General features: G+C 45.9%; 1 non-coding gene across 1 annotated transcript; it reads left to right on the top strand.

Annotated features, from left to right (window-relative positions):
* Positions 1–2,785: 2,785 nt before the first annotated feature.
* On the top strand, positions 2,786–2,888 carry LOC130039573 (U6 spliceosomal RNA). The gene has a single exon (XR_008794926.1). It is a non-coding gene; the product is annotated as a U6 spliceosomal RNA (small nuclear RNA).
* The last annotated feature ends 20,157 nt before the right edge of the window (positions 2,889–23,045 follow it).

Genomic DNA, 23,045 nt, shown 5'->3' with positions numbered 1-23,045 from the left:
GAATACCCCTTGAGTATCACAGATGTGATCCAAAAAGCCAAAAAAAAATTGACATCTTTGTTCTTATGTGTTCAGCGATGTTAACTACAGTGATGATGTCGTGCAACCAACTGCCTTTCATCTTCCTCTCCCCTTCCTTCTGCAGGGTAGAGACTGCTCTGTAAATAATGCACATGCTTTTCCCTCTTCTCTCCAGGAACCTGCAACCACAACTCTGTTCTGTTTCTAAGATTCCAGCTACTTATTAGAGTTCCTGTCTAAGCTCATTCAATGTGTGTTTCTCTGTTTCTCACTGATTTGTTCACTTAGCAGCATGTCTTTAGTGTTCACCATGTGTCAGAATTTTCTGAGAAGCTCAGTAGTGATCTGTTTTATGTCTATACAGCATTCTGCTACTTCCTCTTCTACCACTAGACACTTGTGTTGCTTCTTCTATGCTTGTGCTATTGTGAATAATGCTGTGTGTTTGGTTGTAATATCTCTTTTTGACTCTTTTCAGTCTTTTGGGCATCTACCCTGAAGTCAAACAGCTGTACTATATGGGAATCTTATTCTGATTTTTGTCTTTAGAATTTTATTTTAAATTACTACTACTATTATTATTATTATCATCATTATTTTCTATTTGGGGAGATATGGGTCCTGGAAGTAAGCCAGACCAAAAGGGTCCGTATTTAGAGAAGATGCTGAAACACTGACAGATATGGTTTCAGAGTATGTAGGGGGTCTGGTATGTTTTCTACGGAATAAACCTTCCTTACGTGGGAGTCAACAGGGTCAGTGCTTAATGGTGTGTCTGGACATCAAGTCCTGGACATGTGTCAGGAAGGAGGTGCCTGCAATTCTCTGTCACGCCGTGACCTGGAAGTACTGTGTCACCTGCTCCCAGGCTGCTGTCTTTCCCATCGTCTTTGTGAGGGTCCAGCTCTGACTCCAGGCTTTCTGTTTGTTCCCATTTGACTTACTTGTGCTTTATTGACTTCTCCACCTAGGAGCCCTTGGGTCTAATATTTTTCCCTCTCTCTTTGTTTATGAGCACTGAGGCTAGTATGTGTATGGATTTGGGTTTTATACATAATTAGGTGGTGATGGCAGGAGTGGAAAGGGGGGTTGGACTACACCCGGTGGTGCTTAGGGCTTACTGCTGGCTCTGTGCTCAAGGATCACTCCAGGAAGTATTCTGGGGGACCATATGTGAAGCTGGAGAACAAACTGGGGTCAGCTACACAGTCTTATCCAGGTTCTGTTTCTCTGATCGTTCAAAATTGGGTTTAAGATAAACTGCTATTTAGTCATTGTATGATCATTAACAAACTAACTTTTCTTGGGTCCATTTATTTAAAACTGTAAATTATTTCTTAAGAGGTAAGTAAAAGGGATGCTGCTGGAACATAGTGTGTGTGTGTGTGTGTGTGTGTGTGTGTGTGTGTGTGTGTGTTTTATGATTAAAATCAGTTCTTTTTTTGAGGGAGAGAAGTTACTCCAGTGTTCCCTGGTGGAGAGAAAGGGGGAAAGTGGGAAGTCAAGTTTGCTGGTGAGAACTGAAGGCTCTGCAAACATTGTCAGAATCCAGGCTTTTCCGGATCTTTCCATGCCTTGTGTCTACAGATCGGCAAAGGGTTCGGAGAACCAATTGAGAGGCTTCTTTCAGCTGTCAACCAAGAGGCTTTAGGTCTTCTCTCAGCCAAGGCATCCAGTGAAAATACAATTTATTTTTCAGAATCCTCTGGGGAATTAAACAGTCTCTTTCGCATCGCATTACCATGCTCCCTGCTCTTGATCCTCTTTTCCGTGCACTCTTTCTTCAAGCATTTTTCTCCTCTCTCAATCAAGATCATTGCAATGACCAAACATTTCAGAGAGCCGTGATTTTTGTGACATTCCTCAAGCAAGTGTATCAAGATGTTGCACTCTTCAGTTGTGCAAGTGTGGAGATAAGTCGGGATGCATCCTTAGGAGGAGGTGACGGACCCCAGCAGAACAACCCGAACTGCGGCTCGCCCAGGAGCCTGCAGCAGAGTCGGGGCGACCCGCCGAGCCCCGCGGAGACGAGGCTCAGGGCGCATGCGCGGGCGTGCTTGAGTACGGCGGCCGCGAGGGCCCGCGGCGGCTCCGCTGAACATAGTTTTGAGAAAATTAAATGTGGGGAACGTTAGCCAATTAAAATTATTATGATAATTCAGGTGATATGCTTATAATAGTGTAAATAGCATTTATGTTTTTAATGGATAGTTTAGAACAGTTCCCTGAAAGCCACTGCCCAGTCCCCACCTCATATGATACTTCTAGTCTGTCGCTTCATTCCCCCCTACATCCCTTGCTTGGTGATTGCAGTATAATACTTATAAACATGTATATGTATATGTATATGTATATGTATATGTATATGTATATGTATATGTATATGTATATGTATATGTATATTCCACGATTGTTAAGTAGATTGAGTAGATGATAGAACTTTGTAGACCAGCATTACTCAACAAGGGATCAAATAACTCCTAGGGGCCCACCAGGATGTTACAAGGGGAACACAGGTTAAAATCAAATAAATGGGTGATTTTTGCCTCTAGTCTTGTGACAAGGTTAGAATACCAACTGATAGAACAGGGTGCCACAAGAAGAAACAAGGCCCAAAGGGAGTTGTAGTCATTGAAAGGGTGAGAAACAATGGTTTGGGCCACTAGTTTTGTTCACTGGTTCTGGAGATTACTAAGGTGGTTCAAGTGTCAGCTCTGGATATCAAAGTATTTTTCTCTTCCATAAAATTTTACTCATGATTTTCTCGCTTCGGCAGCACATATACTAAAATTGGAACGATACAGAGAAGATTAGCATGGCCCCTGCGCAAGGATGACACGCAAATTCGTGAAGTGTTCCATAAAAAAAAAAATTTACTCATGTTGAGATAATATATTTGTGGTTATATATATACATATGTATATATATGTTGCATTTTGGTGATCAGTGCTTTGTGATAATTAATGGTTTTCTCTCACCTTGGTGATTCTTCTTATTCTGAAGTTCATCCTAGTAGCATTCTAAAGTTCATCCTAGTAGCATTCTAGCTAATTTAGATTTCATTTTTTGGGGGTCACACATGGAGATGCACAGGGGTTATTCCTGTCTCTGCACTCAGGAATTTCTCCTCGCAGTGCTTGGGGTACCATATGGGATTCTGTGACTCAAACCCAGGTTGGCAGGGTAGGGACTGTAGATGAAATAAGACAGAGCTGCAAGAAGCCACTGCAGATATACCAAATCTACAGTCTGTCTTCCCTAAACTGGGTAAGGCCTCTGGCCACCAACATTCCAAGAAGAAACAAGAGCAAGAATATCCTCTTTGAAAGGACTGATAACAAGTGAACTTTAATCTACTTTTACCTCTTGACCATGCTGAGGCTTTCACCTGATCAGCATATCATTTATGACCTCATCTTTCTCTTTCCCTTATAAAAACTCACTTTTGTGCCTTCTGCAGACTCTCTCTGAATATGAGCTTTACAACTCTTTCATTTATTTATTTTTGTTTTGAGGTCACACCCAGGGGTGCTCCAGGTTTACTCTTGGCTTTGCACTCAGGAATCACTCCTGGCGGTGCTTGGGGGACCATATAGGGACCATATAGGATGTGGGGATCAAAGCTGGGTCAGTTACATGCAAGGCAAATTCCCTACCCGCTATATTATCACTCCTGCCCCTCTACAACTCTTTTTTTCTTCTTTTTAATTTTTATAAGGTTGTTTGCAATAATTTATTGTATTCAATATTCTAACACCAAACCAATTCCACCACCATTACACCTTATCATCACCATTATTTTCAATTTTACCACTACTACCCAAGCCTGCCCCAAAGGCAGATCCTCAATAATTTATTTTTATTGTTTGTTAAGAGTAATTCACTAAAAATGATCCAAAGAGGGGTTTTTAGAGGAAAATGTATGAAGATTGTTGTATCTCATCTTGGAGCTGTTAAGCCTTGTATAAGAAATTACTGACGGGGCTGGAGCGATAGCACAGCGAGTGAGGCATTTGCCTTGCATGCAGCCAACATGGCCAACACAGGTTCGATTCCCAGCATCCCATATGGTCCCCCGAGCACCGTCAGGAGCAATTCCTGAGTGCATGAGCCAGGAGTGACCCCTGAGCATCTCCGGGTGTGACCCAAAAAGCAAAAAAAAAAAAGAGAGAAAAAAAGAAATTACTGACATGTTGTTACATGTTGAGCCTTGTGAACACATATATATGTGTACATATGTATGTATGTATATATATATGTATATAGATAGATAGATCAAGATCAGTTGCCTTCTACTTTGTGTGCTACTGTTGGTACACCAGTGGCATAGAGTATGAGATGTAACTCCAGAAATTCCAAAATTTTAAATAGAATGATACAGCTTGAGTTAAATGCATCTCTGCCACTTGTTGCTCTTTTTCGAGATTTTTTGTGAGTCTCTGGATCATGGTCGTTAATGAGTTTATATGTTGCCCTTTTAATGCCCAAATAAACCACTCTGATTGTCTCCCAATTCGGCTTTATATTCGGTTGTTAAGGGTCATCAATTTTAATTTTTGGAGGGGTTTTTGTTTTGCTTTGTTTGGGGCCACACACCCACCTGTGCTCAGGGATTACTCCTGGGCAGTGTCTGGGGCCTATATGTGGTGCCAAGATCAAATCCAGATGGGCTATGTGCAAGGTAAGTACCCGAAGTGCTGTGCTATCTTTCTGGTCTCAATTTTAGACTTTTGAGAATGGTAGATAGTCAAGAGAATTTTGTTTCGATTTTACTTTAGGCACAGTGGTTTACTATGCTGTTAATAGTAGCATTTCGTGCACGACACGGTTTAGCACCAAACCCCTCACCTGAATGTCTACTTCTCTGATCATTGTCCCAGTGTCTCTCCTCTTCACTCCCCAAGGTAGCTTACTACTAAGACCAGTTCTCAATTTCTGTGACCTTTGGGTATTTGCATGTCTTTATATTCCATCATGTCTACTACATGTCTTTATATTCCATCAGGAGAGAGATCATTCTCTGTGTGTGTCTCTCTCTCTGTGAGTGAGGGCACTCACCACGTGCATTTGGTGGTCAAAAGTCACTACCCCATCCCAATCAGCCTCTGCATACCAACACATGAGGGAAGAAAGAAGGCCGCCAAAATGGTTGGTGATTAATCGCCATTTATTACAGTCTATGTTCCTCCATGCATTCCATTCTCCCTATGTGTCTAGTCCAGTCTCTCCGCATGCCACATGCCAGTTTCACCCTGTCCCTCATTCCAGTCTCACTCTGCCCTCATTCCCATTCCCTCGTGCCCCATCTCACAGCCTTCGTTATTCACCCAGGCCCCCAGAGTTGGGGGTAGCAATACACCTTGTAGTGATTGCACACTCAATATATGTAAGGCCCTTCCCTCAGGTGAAACTTCTTCTAGGACAAAATCTCATCTTGCAAGAAGATACACCCAAGGGAAGAAGACCATCTAGGGGCATATTTCTCCTTTTCTTGGTCTATTTCCATTTAAATGGTCATCTTAAATTTACTTCTTAATATTTCTAGTCATTTTGTATGAACACCGTAGCACTGTAGCACTGTACTCCTGTTGTTCATCTGTTTGCTCAAGTGGGCACCAGGAATGTCTCACAACAAATTGTGAGACATGTTGTTACTATTTTTGGCATATTGAATACGTTATGGGTAGCTTGCCAGGCTTTGCCATGCAGGCGAGATACTCTCAGTAGTTTTCCCGGCTCCCCGAGAGGGGCGGAGGAATAGAACCCGGGTCAGCCATGTCGGCCGCATGCAAGGCAAACGCCTTACCCACTGTGCTATCACTATTAAGGTTTGTATTATTGGAAAATTGCTATGTTGAACAAAGGGATGGTTCTTCCTATTCCCATTTTGTTTTATACAGAAGTTTATTTTTGATCAACTTACGTCCTATAATTCGAGTAATTAAATATTTCTGAGTTGAAATAAAGAGAAACTGAACACTGTAAGATTATTAAGTTTAAAGGATGGGGTGGCTCTCCTGGAGACATCTCTCTTATATCCCAGACTACAGTCCTCAGGCCAAGTTAGTCTTCCTAACCTTAGCAGGGTCCTTATTCAGATCCTTCTTTTTGGGTGATGACAAAGTTTGTCCATGACCATACTCATAACTTACTATATTTTATGGTGGTTGGCCTGTCCCTTTTAGATCCCAGGATAGCTTATGGATTGTCCCTTTTCAATGCTTGGGTAGCTTACGGCTTGCCCTGAGTCCATCCAAGACCCTCACTGGAACCCTCCTTTTGGGATGCTAGGAACTAAGGACAACTGAGGCTTAAGTCGAGTAAATATGACAGATGCCCAGGAATAAATATTGTTCTGAGTCAATTAACTCCCAGAAGCACAGCATTCACTATCTTCCTGTGTCGATACAGAAAGGACACTGCTCTAGAGTAAACTGTGAAAAGGACATAAGGGAAAGAAAAAAGCAAATATTTCAGTTGCATATACAAAATCCAGAGTCCTGAGAAGAATCTGACTTTACAAATCACAGAGTCTGATTTTGGGATATAGTGATTAACAGAGAGGGGAAGCAGAACAAAGAATAAGTTAAAGATTAATAAAGAGGAATGGGAGTGCCACTGGGGCTGTGTGATGAGGGTAACTCAATAACCTAAACTCCCTGAGGCAAGGGAGGAAGGACAAACCAATCCAACATCTCTCCTAATTTCACTCAGCATGATACTCTCCAGATCCTGCCAGGTAGCAGCTAATTGTATGATTTATCATTTTTTACAGAAGAGTAGTATTCTATGTGTGTATGTACCACGACTTCTTTATCCTGCCATCTATTCAGTCAAGACATGTTTTAAATAACATAAAATACCACTGATTCATGAATAAAAAAAAAAGTATTTTACAGAGTGAAAGTTTAGGGCTGTGGAAGAGAAAGATGCTAACAGAAATCTGCTTCACTGATGGGGACCCCATCCCTGAGAGCAAATTGGGGTTTATATGCTCTGCAGTGGACCATTCTCAAGGAAGGAAAAACTTACATTGAAATAATAGTTAAAAGGAGACAAAGTATGAGTTTTTAACTGCCCTATGGTAATTTCCAACATCCTCACTGAGTAAGAGATAATAAATGCATTTTGAATTTTGAAAAGATACCTTACCTTACACAGGAGCCATTTAACATATAAAAGTTAATGCCAATCAAGAGATTACAATCTCTTATTATAAATTTCTTATTTTGGTTAGGTGAAAAAGGAACTCTCATCCACTGGTGGTAGGAATGTTCAACCAATGTGGAAAGTATGAAGAGTTCTCAGTAAATTGAGCTGCCATATGACCCAGCTATTTCGCTTTTGGGAATCTACCATCAGGACACACAAACATTCATCTAAGATGACATCATCACACCATTATTCATTGCAGCACTTAAAAAAATAGCTATAATATGGAATCAACTTAGGCGTCCAATAAAAATGAATGTATTATGAAGATGTGGTACATATACACAATGGAACACTATACACAATGGAATATTATGCAGCTATAAAGAATGAAGCAATCATTAAATTTGCTGCAACCTCAATGGAACTGGATTATATCATGTGAGTGAAGTAAGCCAGAAAAAGAAAGAAAATCATAGGATGATTTCACTTATCTGTGATATATAAATTAACTGGAAGAATAAGGAATGAAATATGGTAAAGAGTGGATATCTAGATTGCCCTTGATTATAGAGTACAGGGAAGAGAACAGAGAAGGTAAGAAAGAGAGGTGGGGGTGGGGGGAAGAGAGAAAGAAGATGAAGACAGGAAGTAATGGGTAAGCAGGGGTCAATGGCCTGAGATACATCAGTAATGTGGAGGGGTGGGTAGCTACAGACACAAAACAGAGTCAACAACACTAAAAACATGAGACACAAATGACAACAACCAAACATTCTGATGTGCCTGTAAGGTGGCAGCTTGTGGGGGTGGGAGGGAACTTGGGGTCACTGGTGATGAGAAATTGATGCTAGAACATTAGATGTTTCAATAACTTTGTAAATCACGGTTCTTTAATGAAATAAAAATTGTTTTTTAAAAAGATATTTTGGTCTGATGACTGTTTGACCTGGTCTTTCTTACATCTCGTCTCAGCAGGAGGCTGGCGTGGAGATATGAGATATGGTGCAGGGCTTCTACACACACTGACTACAAAGGCCTCTGTAGAAGTTACCTCTGCCCTGGTCTAGCCATAACTGACCTGTAACTTTAGCCAAGTGACCTTAGCTGCCAGCCGTGACTTCTTTGACAGTACCTGACAGAGGAAAGCTAAAGTCTTGCCACCATATTGGGAAAAAACAAAGTCACTGCAGTGGTAACCTAAATGTTCATTAAAGACCCTGGGTTAGCCTTCTTGTTTTCCAGGATAGATAGGAAAATAAATTTGGGTAACACTGGAGGTTGAAAGTGTTATTTCTTCACTCGACTTAGTTGTAGGGCTATTTCCCGTCCTCAGCCTAGCAATTCTCAATGGACTGTGTTGAGGAGAAAATCAGAAGACCTAGGAAATCAAAGGCAAAGCTTGGAGCATGCCAGCCTATCTCCCCCCAGGAATGGGAAGGGGGGCTTCAACTATAATAATTCACATATAGTTATGGTGCTGTTTTCTAGCACACGGGTATATGAAAGGTATGTCCCTTCCCCTTCAGTGATACTAAACAGCCACAGTACATGTAAGAGGAATAGGGAAGCATATTTAGGGCAATAGAAACTTGACCTCAAGTGCTGACACTAGATACTGATTGAAAATCCTGCCGTTAAAGATTATTGTTAGAGAAAATTTAGCTTGGTTTTAAAATGCAGTCTTTAGTCCTGGAACCCAAGAAGGAGGAACTATAAATTGTAAGTTACAAATTTTATAAATTTGGTAGCTACATCTGTAATGAAACATGGTTATCCCTAGAACATTGGCCTGATAGTATCTAATAAATGGGAGAAAGGACCAGGAACTAACATTGCGTTAGAACCGCTGCCCATGTTTGCTGAGTTTGCCTACTTGGCAACCACCCAATCTTGAAAGACCATAATCAATAGTTGACAAACTACTCTAGGCACCATATAATCTCATCAATGGCCAAGATCCAGAGACTATGAAATAAAGCTCTCAGGAGAGTGCAACATAGAACATCCTGATCCTGCTCCAGGCTGTCTTCACCCTGGCCACTCGAGGGGGACAGGCTGAGTTTCCCTCCCCACCCCTGCAGAGTCCAGGCAATCAGAAACCTCCTGAATCCAACCATATCCATGCTCAAGGCCTCTCTGCACAGGTTAGGAAGAGCCTCAACTATGAGGGAACTTGCAGAAACATCCAGTATTCTGGACCCGTGACTGATATCTCCAAGCCTGCTTGGAACGGGTCTGGGCCTCCTCCCCCCAGCTCCCCAGTTTTCCAGTGTCTTGGTAGTCACACAACAAACTGCCTCTGGTGCCATATAATCTCATCAATGGTTAAAACCCAGAGATTATGAAATAAAGCTCATGGAAGAGTGTGACATAGAACAACCTGGAGCATGAGGCCGAATTCACGGCTGCACGACCTCTTATGCTCTAGCCCACTGATGTACCAAAAAGTAGCACACATTTGTTTGGGTATAACTGTACATGCTTGCAATCTTTTATACAAGGACTTACTTAAATGGCTTCAGGATGAAATATAACAATCTTCACAAACTTTCCTCTTATGGTGGTGAGAAGGTGCACAATGTTGGGATTGGTGTTTGAATATTAATTGTAGTCTGTTAGGGTCCGAGCTCAGGACAGCCTCACCTGTCAAGGAAAACTCTGAGAGTCCAAGTCCATGCAAAAGCAAGACGTTTATTCAAGCATGCTCGGGCTCACAGTATGACCACAAACCGTCAGTGACTGAGAGCCCCGAGCCTCTTCAAAGGGGCCTTTTTATAGGGCATCTTCCTGAGCATTTCAGAAAAGCCCACGCACAAGTCACCCAATACATTTGAATTATCACATTAGATGCTGCACGCAGGCAGCCAGTCATTTTGCAACAAGCCATCAGCACCAGCCACTCTCTTCTGTACCTGTCACCAGGCCCTCCCAATGGGCAGTCAATTAGGCCTTTTCATTAGGCCTTCTCCAACCTTGTGGCCTTATCCAGTGAATTCCAGGTGCAAGGAGGAGATGGGAGTACTTGGTGTTGGGCCTTGTTAGGCCGATTCCAGGACAAAGAGATGCCTCATTAGACCTTCTCAGGCCTTGTGGCCTTATCTGGCGAATTCCAGGTGCAAGGAGGAGTTGGGGGTACTTGGTGTTGCTAGCCTGCTGCAGCTGCAGGACGGGATATGGGCTGGGACTTGCTTTGCTAGGGCCCAATTGTCATGGGGCTATCTTTCATAGTCAACTATTGTTGAACAGCTTTTTTAAAATAAAATAAAAATAAAAACAAATTGAAAAAATCAATAGTTGCTATTAAAGCCTCCTTTTTCTCCTGTCTTTGAGGCTCTAAATCTATGCATTTTAGACAGGCGGGATATTTCTCACAGTACATGCTGGATATCAACTGGAATGCCCACCTCGAGGCAAAACGCTTGGTTACATAAAAAAACACAATGGCATGAGCACGCTTCATAAATATTCATACCCAGGGGCTGGAACGATAGCACATCCGTGTAGGGCCTTTGCCTTGCACGTGACCATCCTGGGTTAGATTCCCAGCATCCTATATGGTCCCCCAAGCACCGCCAGGAGTAATTCCTGAGTGCGTAAGCCAGGAATAACCCCTGTGCAATGCTGGGTGTGACCCAAAAAGAAAGAAAAAGAAAAAATAAATATTCATATCCAGCTATAAGGAGACAGGAAGCCTGGCAATGGGAGAGGTGGGGCGGGGCGAGTGGGGGCGGGGCGAGCGGGAGGCGGGGCGAGTGGGGGCGGGGCGAGCGGGAGGCGGGGCGGGGCCAGCGAACAGGAGGCGGGGCGAAGGGGCGGGGCGAGCGGGAGGCGGGGCGAGCGGGAGGCGGGGCGGTGGGCCGGAAGCCGGCGGCTGGAGCGAGCCGGGCGACTTGACGACCCTGAGCTCGCTGCTGGTGTTGGCCGTGAGCGGCTCCGGGAAGTACGTCCGGGAGGCGGGCGGCGGGCACACGGGAGGAGGACAGGCCGCGGGGACGCGGGACCCCTGGGAAGTCCCCTTCCCCTTCGCGGGGACGGGAGCGGGGCGACGCGAGCCCGGAGCGGCCGGAGCGCGTTCCCGGCGCGGGCGGGCGGCGCGGGCCAGTCCGGGCGGGCCACAGCAGCGGCAGCTCGGGGGTCCCGGCATCCCCGCTTCGGGGCCCCTGCGCGCCGCCCGCACCTCCTCCTGCACCTGCGCCAGTCAGTCCCGGCGAGCGCTTGCACCTCCCGGTTTCGAGAAGTGAACTTGACCTTCCGTTTTTTTTTTTTTTTCACGTCCTTAAATGACGAGTTATCGGTGTAAACGACAGTGGTCGTGTTCACTTGAACCGTATTTTCTTTTTTTTAGTTGGGAGGCTATGTGACAGGCAGCATAAAGCATCTCACAATCTTGATTGCCCGCACCGAGACCTTTGTTCCCTGATAACGAGCCAACTATTAACTCTACCCAGTTACTGGTAGTTTCTGGTAAAACAGTTACTGAAGCAAAAAAAGAAAAAAAATCCAGAACTAAACTATCCGGGGGGTGGGGCTTCCTCCTGGCCCGAGCTCAGGCATCACTCTTGGTGGTGCTCCGGGAAGTTTATGGGGCACTGGAGGTCGAGCACCGGCTGGCCGTGTGCAAGGCCAGCATCTTGCCCACTGTGCTAAAGTATCTTGACCTTCAGATGCTCTAGACTCTCCTTAGTCAGGAACCACCCATGTGGGTTGTACCCATTTAAAAAGCTTGCTTCGGGTAAATAGATATATCTTTAGAAGAATTGGGGAGGGGGGCATGTTTACCCTCAAAGACAGGGAATCTGGGATGAAATTAAAACTCAGCACCTGCAGTTTCCTAGCTACCTGCTTTAAAAGTCGTGTCCTGAGGCTGGAGTGATAGCTTAGCAGGTAGGGTGTTTGCCTTGCACGGGGCGGACCCAGGTTCGATTCCCAGCATCCCATATGGTCCACTGAGCACCGCCAGGAGTAATTCCTGAGTGCATGAGCCAGGAGTAACCCCTGTGCATTGCCGGGTGTGACCCAAAAAGGAAAAAAAAAAGTGTAAAACTGCTCCTGTGCTTGGTGTAAGGGACTTAGTAACCGCAGGACTTGGTTCCACCATGGCCTGCTGAGCTAGCTTGGGCAGTTAGTCACATTTCCATCAGGCGAGAGGGAAGATGTCCTATGCAATTCAGATGGTTAGTTTCATGCATTCAGAAAAATATTGGACTCAGTCATTCATGGTTGTCACTGATAATGGGACAAAAATCCCTACCTTCAGGGAGTTTATATGCCACTATGGGGGATGGCAGTGAATATATACACATCAACCAAAAGTGCTGGTGGTGGCCACCTCCAGGTGAGAGACTGGGGAGGAAGTGGCCAGAGCACCAGGCAGGAGGGTCAAGGAATGACCCTCTGAAGAAATGTGGGAGTTAGGAGAGAGGAGGGGACAAGCCTGGAGAACAGTGGGAAAGCGTTATGGCAGAGGGTCTAGAACGTGTCAAGGCCCAGAGGCCTGACCGCCTTATGGATTATCAGGGAACCCCAGCAGGGCAAGATGGGTGGCCTGAAGTTAGAGATTCGGTTATGGAATATAAATAAGAGCGTTGTGGATGGACTATGAATGAGAAGTAAAGAGGGGTTTTAAGACTTGCACCTGGGCAGCTTGGAGAAGGGAGAAGTACACCAGTGTTCCCCAAAGAGGAAGATGCTGCTCCAGGATTTCTGGAAGAATCCAGAAGGGCAGTATTAGCCTCTGATGAAATTAGGGGTTGTTGAGTAATGTTATGTTTGATTTTGGGTCATGCCAAGCACTCCTTGAGGGCTTCTTTTGGTAGTGCACAGGGGACCATGTGGCAGGAATTCAGCTGGGATGAGCCATGAACAAGGCAAGCCTCAAAACTCTTGGACCACCTCTCCTGCCTGGAGTAATAATTTTTCTGAATAGGGAATCTCAGGACAAAGAAATTTGGGAACCTCTGTTATAGGCTGACATGGAGAAGCAGGAGACACATGTGGAAGGAAAATATCTGGAGCTCAGTGTGGGACTGGGTCTATTTCAAATAAATTTGTCAAATGGGGGATTGATTTTCCAAGTCAGAAGTTTGCAGATGTACTACCTCTGTGACCCCCCCAAACTTTTTTAAAAATATATTTGATTTCAGAAAGTGAAGCAGTCATATAAAAATATCAAGTAGGGGCAAGAGCAGTAGCACAGTGGGTAAGGGTGTTTGCCTTGCACGTGGCTGACACGGGTTCCATTCCTGGCACCTCATGTGGTCCCGTGAGCCCCACCAGTAGTAATACCTAAATGTAGAGCCAGGAGTAAGTCCTGATCACTGTCAGGTGTGGACCCCGAGAAACAAGTAAACACTTTGGAATTGGTAAATGTTTACCAACAAATTGGACTTTGATTACAAAGTTGAGGTCACCAGATGGAAGGGGGAGGGGTTGAGGAATGAGGAAAAAGCGAGACTAGAAGCGACATAAGGGCAGTGGTGGAGAGATTTTGGTACTGGCGGTACAATAACTTTATACACCAAAAGTATAATTGTAACCATGTTATCTTAAACACAATTTTTAAAAATTGTGGAATTGATATATAAAGGGCTGGAGCGATAGCATAGCGGTAGGGCGTTTGCCTTACAAGGGCCAACTTGGCCGACCCGAGTTTGATTACTCCGCCCCTCTCGGAGAGCTCGGCAAGCTACGGAGAGTATCTCGCCCGCACGGCAAAGCCTGGCAAGCTCCCCGTGACATATTCTATATGCCAAACACAGTAACAAGTCTCGCAATGTTACTGGGCCTGTTCGAGAAATCGATGAAGAACGGGAGGACTGTGACTGTGACTGTGACTGTGACTGGTATATAAAATTTGGGAGACCAGGTCTGATAAATAGTAAGCGGATATGTAAATTGTGATGGTGGGAAATGGTATTTGTGCAACACCTTAGAAATTGAAAGCCAGAAAGGATTTCATTTCTCATTGGCTGCCTTCTCTGTCCATCTTCCGTGGCACAGACCAAGCCTCTGGCGGCCAGCTGGTAGCTCAGTCAGTGCTGGCTAAATGAAATGAGCGATAGGGAATGGGTACTGTGGCTCAGTTCTCTCATTTTGCTGGTGAGAAAATAATTTCACCTTACACAGGAGCTTAGTCCTGTAATGACAGAATAGAGAACCTGCCAGATGTCAGATTCAGAGCCCCGAGGCCTTCCCACTGCCTGCACTGCCTTTTAGGGGGAACAGATCCTTATCAGATTCTCAGAGCCGAGATCCCTGGACATCCAGTCCGAAGGGCTGGCCTGTCTCTTGTGTCCATTAAGAGTGCGTCTCATCTATTTATTTCTTCATTTTTGTTTTGGGAGGCCCCCCAACTGTGCCTAGAGCTTACTCCTGGCTCTGTGCTTAGGGATCACTCCTGGCAGGAACCAGGTGGGTTGCTGGGGGTTGAACCTGCAGGGCCTTACTGTTGTCCTGTCTCTCTGCTCAAGCATGTAGCCCTGAGCCCTGAGGCAGTGCTGTGCTTTGCACCTTGTAGGAGTTAGAGGAGGTTAATCCCCTTCACATCCCTCCTAGCATCCTCAGGAGAGTTTTGAGCACTTCAGGAATTCAGTTTTTTTTTTCCCTTAGAAAATAAACACCTAGGGGCTGGAGCTGGGACAGTAGTCAGGGTGCATGCCCAGCACTCTGTGCCTGCAGTGCCTCGTGGTCTCCTGTGCACCATCTGGTGCAGCCCTGGAGGTTTCTGGGCACCTCTGTGGCCTGGGTGAGGCCAAGCTTGGCAGGGCTGAGCAGTACCACAGTCTCAGGCTTTTGCACAAGACCCCTGGCCATGTGGGCCAAGAACCACCAGAAGGGCTCTCAGGTCTTCTGAGCACCACTTGGGAGGCATCTATTAAGCAGGGGCCAAAACACTTAAGGAGTTTAATGAGATTTGATGGTATGTTTCGGGGGAGAGGTTAGCTGCACGTGGGTAATGATGTCTTTCTTTAAACTCCTGGAGAAAACTAAAACCATACTCGAGATTCCATGGTCAAGAACATCACTTTTGGGGTAGGAGCAGTAATGCAGTGGGCTGAAGCACATGCCTTGCATGCCGGAAACCCAGGGTCAGGCTCCTGAACCCCATGGTTTCCCAAGCATGTACTGGGAGCGGCCCCTGAGCACAGAGCCAGGAATGACCTTAGAGCACCACCAGGAATCACCCAAAACCCAAAACCAACAAGGCATCACAACCACTTGCAGATTGTCATCAGTATACTTTGATCTGAGTTCTGGGGGGCACCCTAGGATTGGCTGGTTGGGAGGGCGTGGTCATTTGAACATCTGCATCCTCTCCACAGATCAAGTGTGGGCGCCCTGCTGGCATCCGAGGTAACCCGCCTTTCTGTCCCTCAGTCGCACACCCTACTGGTCTCCTACTGTTCTCTCCCTTCCCTGACCCGAAGGCAGGCTGATCTGTAAGCACGAACAAGTACAGAGTGCCACTCACTGATGCAGTTTGGTTTCCCATCGGGTGATTACAGATAATGATGGGTGAGCCCCACAGCACACTGCTGAGCTTCAAACCCCTTTTCTTTCCTGTGGGCGGTTAGGGGGGGAGGCCGGGGATGCTCTTCTGCAACTCGGGGGAAGCACGGAGCTGCTGTGTGGGCCCTCGTGGCGGCAGTCGCCTGAGACGCCCTGCCCGCTACATACTCCTTTCGTTTTGTTTCCAAGCTCGGGTGGAAATTCTATGATGTAGATGACTATCACCCGGAGGGAAATCGAGTGAAGATGAACAGCGGGATCCCCCTGGATGACCAGGTAATGGCTGCTGTCTCTTTCCAGCCCACGCCTTGCCCTCACAGACACCCCTGCAGCATCCCTTGGACAGAGTTCCTGGGCCCCCGAGGTGATTCGGAGGCAGGTGCTCCCGAAGCCATCTCAGTTCCCAAGAGCTCCTCTACATTCACTGGCAGTGGCCCTCGCCTTTTCGCCAAAACCATGACCCCCACGTGGGCAGAGGCAGAAGCTCCTGTGCCTTGTGTGTAAGCGAGTTTGCCTCCTCTTCTTGGTCCCTTCCTCCTGCCACTGCCACACTGTGGCACCCACCGCAAAGCCAGGAAGAGATTTGAGGGGCTGGAGAGGCAGCACAGTGGAGAAGGCACTTGCCTTGCATACAGCCAGCCCAGGTTTGATCGCCAGCTCCCTATATGGTCCCTTGAGCCCACCAGGTGTGAGCCCTGATGACTGAGCCAGAGACAGCTAGGTGTAGCCCAAAAGCAGAAACAAGCACCACAAAACAAAACAAGAAAGATCTTTGAAATTCAAGTATGGAACCCCATATAGTTCTGCAAGTCCCACCAGGAATGATTCTTGTGTGCAAGAGCCAGGAGAAAGTTCAGAGCACAGCCAAATGTGCACCCCCCCAAAAAAAATAAATAGCCCCAACTGGAGTGATAAGGCACCTGCCTTATATGCAGCTGGTCTGGATTCATTCCCCAGCATCCCTTCTGGTCTCCTGAGCACCGGCAGGAGTGATTCCTGATTACAAACCAAGAGCACCCTCTGAGAATCACCAGGTATGGCCCAAAACCAAACAAAACTATCCCTATGGAATGCAAGTGTGGCTGTAAGGGGAGTGAGAGGGACAGTGGATGTGGTGGATACGCAGAGCACAGAGTGGCCAGGGACAGCAGTGGCCATGGGGTCGTTTGGTCTTGACCCCGAAACCAGTGGGAAGTTTCAAGAGCCAGACCCTCTGTGCTCTCTCTCCACCTACCCTCACCCTCAGTCAGGTTTATTGTTCTTATCAGTGGCCAGATGTCTCCTTCCCTTTCCCACAGAGTTAACCCTGTTCATCCTTCACATGTTAGCGCCCCTGCCACTTCCTCAGGAAGCCCTACTTGACTGATTTAGGAGAAAGCTCCTGTTATAGATTCTTAGAGCACCATCACTTATTTCCCTTGTGCCGAGTGTAACATGACATTAAATAGGATGATAATTTGAAAAGTACTTAGATACTGCTACTTAAAAAAAAATTGGAGGGTGGAGGGTTTGGGCACACCTGGTGGTACTCGGGGTTCACCTCTGGCTCTGTACTCAAGGGTCACTCCTGGAAATCTTGGAAGCCATAGGCCTTCCTGGGGGTTGGATTGGGGTCAGCTGTGCACAGGGCAAGTGCCTCTGTCCCAGTACTCTCTCTCCAACCCTGCAAGGTTTTACCTCTGAAGAGCAGGATCCTGGCCGTGTATGTAGCCACTGTACACCCATAGAACCTGACAGTGTCGGGAAGTACTGGTGACTCCCTGTGCTGTGTGTGGGTGAGAGGGACAAGTGACCAAGGCCTCATTCCTGCCTGCTGCCGAGGCACATCCTGGATGCTCCCTCAAGCCAAGGCACCGACAGGAGTCTTTGAAGTGTGGTTCCTCAGTCGGGAGCCAGGCCCACAGAGCAGCTTAGTGTGGACCTCATTTAGGTGCACATGCTGAGTGTCCAGAGCTGTGAATGGAACTCACCGGGCAGAGGTCAGCACTGGTGTCCCCACTTCGAGAGGCCGGCCTTTGCCCCTATGGCCCATTGACCTGCCTCGGACGGCCTGTCACTAAACCATTAATAGTTCTGATTCTAGAGCAGTTTGGGTACACTGCGCTGTCTCTCTGCTCTCTCTTCTCACATCTCTCTCTCTCTCTCTCTCTCTCTCTCTCTCTCTCTCTCTCTCTCTCTCTCTCCCTCCCCTTTTCTCTTTCTCTCTTGTCTGTCCTCTTTCTCCCTCTCCATCTCTTTCTCTCACCCCCTCTCCCTTCTCTTTTCTTCTCCCCCTCTCATTCTCCCCTGTCTTCTCTCTCTCCCCTGTCTTCTCGCTCCTCTTTCTCTCTCCCCCTCCTTCTCTTTTTCTCCTCCCTTCTCTTTCTCTCTCCCTGTCTTCTCTCTCCTCTTTCTCCCTCCTCTTCTCTCTCCTCCTCCTCTCTCCCCCTCCTCTCTTCTCCCTTTCTCTCTTCTCTCTCTCTCCCCTCTTCTCTCTCTCTCCTCTCTCTTTCTCACTTTTTCTCTCTCTTCTCCCACTATTTTTTGTCCCACACCTAGAGATACTCAGTTACCACAGACTCTGTACTCTGGAGTTGCTGGTGGTATTGCTCAGGGAACCGTGAAGCTTTGGCCTGCATGCACAGCATACACTCAATCCACCAAGCTCACTCCAACCCCTGGCACACTTGTCTTTGTTTTAGAGAAGACAGGAGATTTAGTGCAGCAGGTATGGTGCCTGTCATGCCTGAGGCCTACCTGGGTTTGATCCCTGACACTCCATATGGTCCCCTGCGCAAACCAGGAGTGATCCCTGGGCATGGAACCAGGAGTAATCCTGGAGCACCATTGGATGTGGCCTCAAACGTGTGTGTGTGTGTATGTGTGTTAAATAATTTTTATATTAATTTGGCTGGAGCAATAGCACAGCGGGTAGGGTGTTTGCCTTGCATGCAGCCAACATGGCCGACCCGAGTTCGATTCCTCCGCCCCTCTCAGAGAGCCTGGCAAGCTACCGAGAGTATTCGATATGCCAGACACAGTAACAACAAAGTCTCCAATGGAGATGTTACTGGGCCCGCTCAAGCAAATCGATGATCAACGGGAGGGCCTTTACTTTACTTTACTTTACTTTACTTAACTTAATTGAATCATTATGAGATAGTTACAAAATTGTTCATGACTGGGTTTCAGTCATGCAATGCTCCAACACCCATTCCTTCACCAGTGCATATTTCCCACTACTAGTATCCCCAGTTTCCCTCAAACCACGCCCAGCCTCTCTCTATGGCAAGCACTTTCCTTTTTTCTCTCCTTTGGGCACTATGGTTTGCAGTACAGATTCTGAGAGGTCATCATGCTTGTTCCTTTACTTACTTTCAGCAGTTCTTATTCAGTTCTTATTCAGAGTGATCACTTCCAACTGTCTTTGTCATAGTGGTTCCTTTTTTTATCCAAACTGCCTTCTCCCCAGCACTTGAAGCCAACTTGCAACCATGACCTGTCCTCCTGGCTCTTGTTTCTACTGTCCTCAGGTGTTAGTCTCATACTGTTTTTTTTTTTAATTCCACAAATGGTGCAGTCATTCTATGTCAGTCCCTCACCTTCTCTTTTCACTCAGCATGATACTCTCCATGTCCATCCATTTACAAGAAAATTCTGTGCTTCATTTTTCCTAACAGCTGTATAGTATTCCATGGTGTAGATGTGCCAGGGTTTCTTTATCCAGTCATCTGTTCTCGGGCACTAAGGTTCTATAAACACACTCTTATTCCCTCCCCTGACCTCCCCCCTTGTTGCTGTTGATCTGCCATGTGGGGTCCTCATGCAGCCTTATTGTGGCACTCGCAGTTCTCACTGTGATGCTGGCAGGGGTTGTGGGCAGGGTGCAGGGCTCACAGAGTCTGCTGGGGTGCTGATGGGGCATCATATGTCAGGAAAATCACTCACTCTGCTGGGGTGCTCCTAGCAGGTCGAGTGTTAGGCTGCAGGCTCTTGGGTTTGTGCTCCTGTGGCTGTGGTGCATGCATCTCTGCTTGCCCGCATGCGCCTCTGGCTGAGGCATGCAGGCTCTAGCTGCAGTGCTCACAGGGTGAGGGGTCACTGTGGTGCTCTGTTTGGAGTTCCCAGGGCTCACACTTTCTGACTGTGGTGCTTGGGTTCTTGGTTATTAGTCACAACAAGTGACAGTGGTTTGGGTGCCAAGAACATTCCTGGCACATGTGGCAACATGGAATTTGAACTCATTTGACCATATACCTACAAGGCAAGCATCTTAGCCACTGTGCTATGTGTCAAGCCCTCCATTTTAAAATGTTTTAGGGGTGTAATGTCACCACCCTGTGTCCACCAAAGTGACAGTATCCCTCAGCCATAGTCCCCTGGACCTTTCAACCCTGCCCTGCCTCTTGGTGTGCTCAGTTTGGGAGTTAGAGTCTATGGGTTTGTCTTTGACATTTCTCTCCTTGTGGTGTATTTCTTTGAATACCATATATAAGTGAGATCATCCTGTATTTGTCTTTCTCATTGTGAGTAGTGATTTCACTGATCTTTTACATGATCTTTTTTCATTTCTATTTTCCTTACTTACACTGTAATTTTTATTTTTTTCCCTTCATCTACTGACTTTGGCTTTAATTTGTTCTTCTACTAAGTTCCTTGAGGTATGCAAAAAGTATTTATCATTGTTAATTTTGACAGTGCTGGAGAGTGAACCCTTTAGCTACTTCTAGAAGACCTCAGATGTGAAGATGTTCCCTTCACAGCACTGCAAGGGGAGACCCAGGAATATTTCTCTGTGCTGTGCAATCTGACTTTGCTCTGAGTGCTTATGCACCAGGTGGGAATGGACGTGGGTGTCCCTGATGGTCCACATCTCCAGTCCTGTTTTGTTTAGGGGTTACTTCTGGTGCTGCGCTTAGGAATCACTCCTGGTAGTGCTCAGGGATCGAACCCAGATCAGGACACGGGTCCTACCTGCCATGCTCTCATTTCCTATTTTTTTTAATTTAACTTTTTTTTATTGAATCACTATGAGATACTGTTACAAAACTTTCATGATTGAGCTTCAGTCATACAATGATCGAACAACCCATCCTCCACCAATGCACATTTCCCACCACCAGCATCCACACTTAAGTACCTATTCTTAAGTGTGGGACAGAGGTGCTTGTTTGATTTGCATTGATCCAGCAGACAGAGACGCATGTCTTCCTCTGTCCCTTAATCCTGTGTTTTTACATTGAAATCTCGCCATCCCCTCATAGCATTCACGGTATTCTAAGAGGTTGTCTTTCTTGCCCCAGTGTTTGCCTCTCGAGAGGATATCGCAATCACTCCCTCCTTTCAGAACCACTGCAAGTGTACCGGGAACTCACAGACCAAGTCCCTCCTACTGCCCTTCCAGATAAGTCCAGACTCTCTAGGATTACTCTTCAGGCTTAGTTTCCTTCGGACTCGCACCCACATCTCTGATTCACCATTGCTCAGTATTTCCCTCACCCACTTACTCAAGCATCTTGATAACATATGTATCCTCTGCTCTTGGAATCTGCCTTTTTGTTCTCTTTGGCAGGCCTTAAATTGAAATCCTTTCAGAGTGAGTCCTCAGCATTTAGCGTTCGGAGGGTTTGATCAGAATGTCCTCTCCACCACTTTGTCATAGTTCTTTTACAGCCCTCATTTCGACCCTTGAGTAATTTAATTGCACACATATCTTCCATTAGGTTGTAAACCCTTGGAAGACAGGGATGTCGCCATCCATTATGATTTCCCCAGTACTTGATATGGTGCTTTTTGCTTGTGTGGTAGTGTGCAGGGGCTGGCTGCTCCAGGCTCTGTGCTTGGAGTTGCTCCTGGGGGTGCTTGAGGGATCTTAAGGTGCCAAGGATCCAACCCAATCCAGAGTCTTCTACATAACAGAGCATGTGCTCAGTCTCATTGAGCTGTCTCTGATATGGTACTTTGAATGCATTTAGTATTCATGGTTAGTGGACTTAAGGCTCAGTGTACTTGTGAATCAAGGTTTGTTTTTAATAAATTCAAAGTTTAAATTGTTATATTAGCCAAATAGTATTGTTTAAAATGGAACTTAATCATTTTTTAAAATCTCTATCCCAAAGCAGCTCAATGAATTCTACATTATCCTCCATTTTATAGAGGTACAAAACAGCAAGTATCTTGCAAAAAGTTCCAGAGTGAGGGGAATCTGTGGCTTAGAAGATCTTGTTTTTCTAACTGAAAAAGGCCCTCATAATTCTCAAAAAAAAAAATCCTGAGAAGTCAACCAAGGTTGGTTAAATGAAGAGAAAGGTTGAAAGTGGGAAAGAGTTACAGCTCTCCATATGCAAATCCATCCTGTCTGTCTGTCTGTCTCCATTTCTCTCACTCCCTCCCTCTTCCAAATCTTGGTTCAGCTTTGGGAGAGTATAGGAGTCCAGGAATTTATCCATTTCTTTAAAGTTCTCTTATTTCACAGCATAAAGATTCTCAAAGTAATCTCTGATTTGAATTTCCATAGTTTCTGTTGTGATGTTACCTCTTTCATTTCTGATTCAGTTTATTAGGGTTCTCCCTCTCTCTCTTTCTTTGAGAGTCTTGTCAATGGTTTAATGATCTAGTTTATTTTTTCAAAGAACCAGCACTTGATTTCATTGATCATTTGGATTGTTTTGGGAATTCCAGCTCTTTTTTTTTAATTGAATCACCTTGAGATACACTTAAATCACTTAATCACTTAACTTCCTGTTAGTAGTCGATTTGCTCGAGCGGGCGCCAGTAACATCTCCATTTGTCCCTGTTGCGTGCTAGTGTAGCCTAATGGCATCTGTTCGCTCTGGGAACATGTAGAGCCTCAAACAGATCGTTCATGATCTTGACGAAGAAGTCTGACCATTTGGTAGGTGGGCGGCCACATGGTCTTTTGACATCCCGTGGAATCCAGTCGGTAACAGCTCTAGTCCAGTGGTCGTCTTTAAATCTCATTACGTGACCAGCCCATCTGATTTTTGACACCTTGGCAAATGAGACAGTTACAAAGTTTTCATGATCTGGTTTCAGTCATAAAATGTTCAAACAGCTGTCCCTCCACCAGTGTACATTTCCCACCAGTGTACCAGTGTCCCCAGTCCTCCCTCCATCCCTCCCTCCCTCTCTCTCTCTCCCCTCTATCTCCCTCTCTCTTCCCCTCTCTCTCTTTTACCTCCCCCATCTCTCTCTCCTTCCCTTTTTGAGCATTATGTTTTGCAGTATAGATACTGAGAGGCCATCATATTTGATCCTTTACCCACTTTAAGCACACATCTTCCTAGACTATAGACCAAACATTATGGCTACTTAATACCTGGATTGCAGATCACAACACCCTAAAGGAGAGAGAGTAAAAG

Source organism: Sorex fumeus, unplaced genomic scaffold, assembly GCF_029834395.1.
Source record: "Sorex fumeus unplaced genomic scaffold, SorFum_2.1 ptg000088l, whole genome shotgun sequence".
In the NCBI taxonomy this organism is placed as follows: Eukaryota; Metazoa; Chordata; class Mammalia; order Eulipotyphla; family Soricidae; genus Sorex; species Sorex fumeus.
Note: the sequence above shows the minus strand (reverse complement) of the source record. Positions and strands in the feature narration are given on the sequence as shown.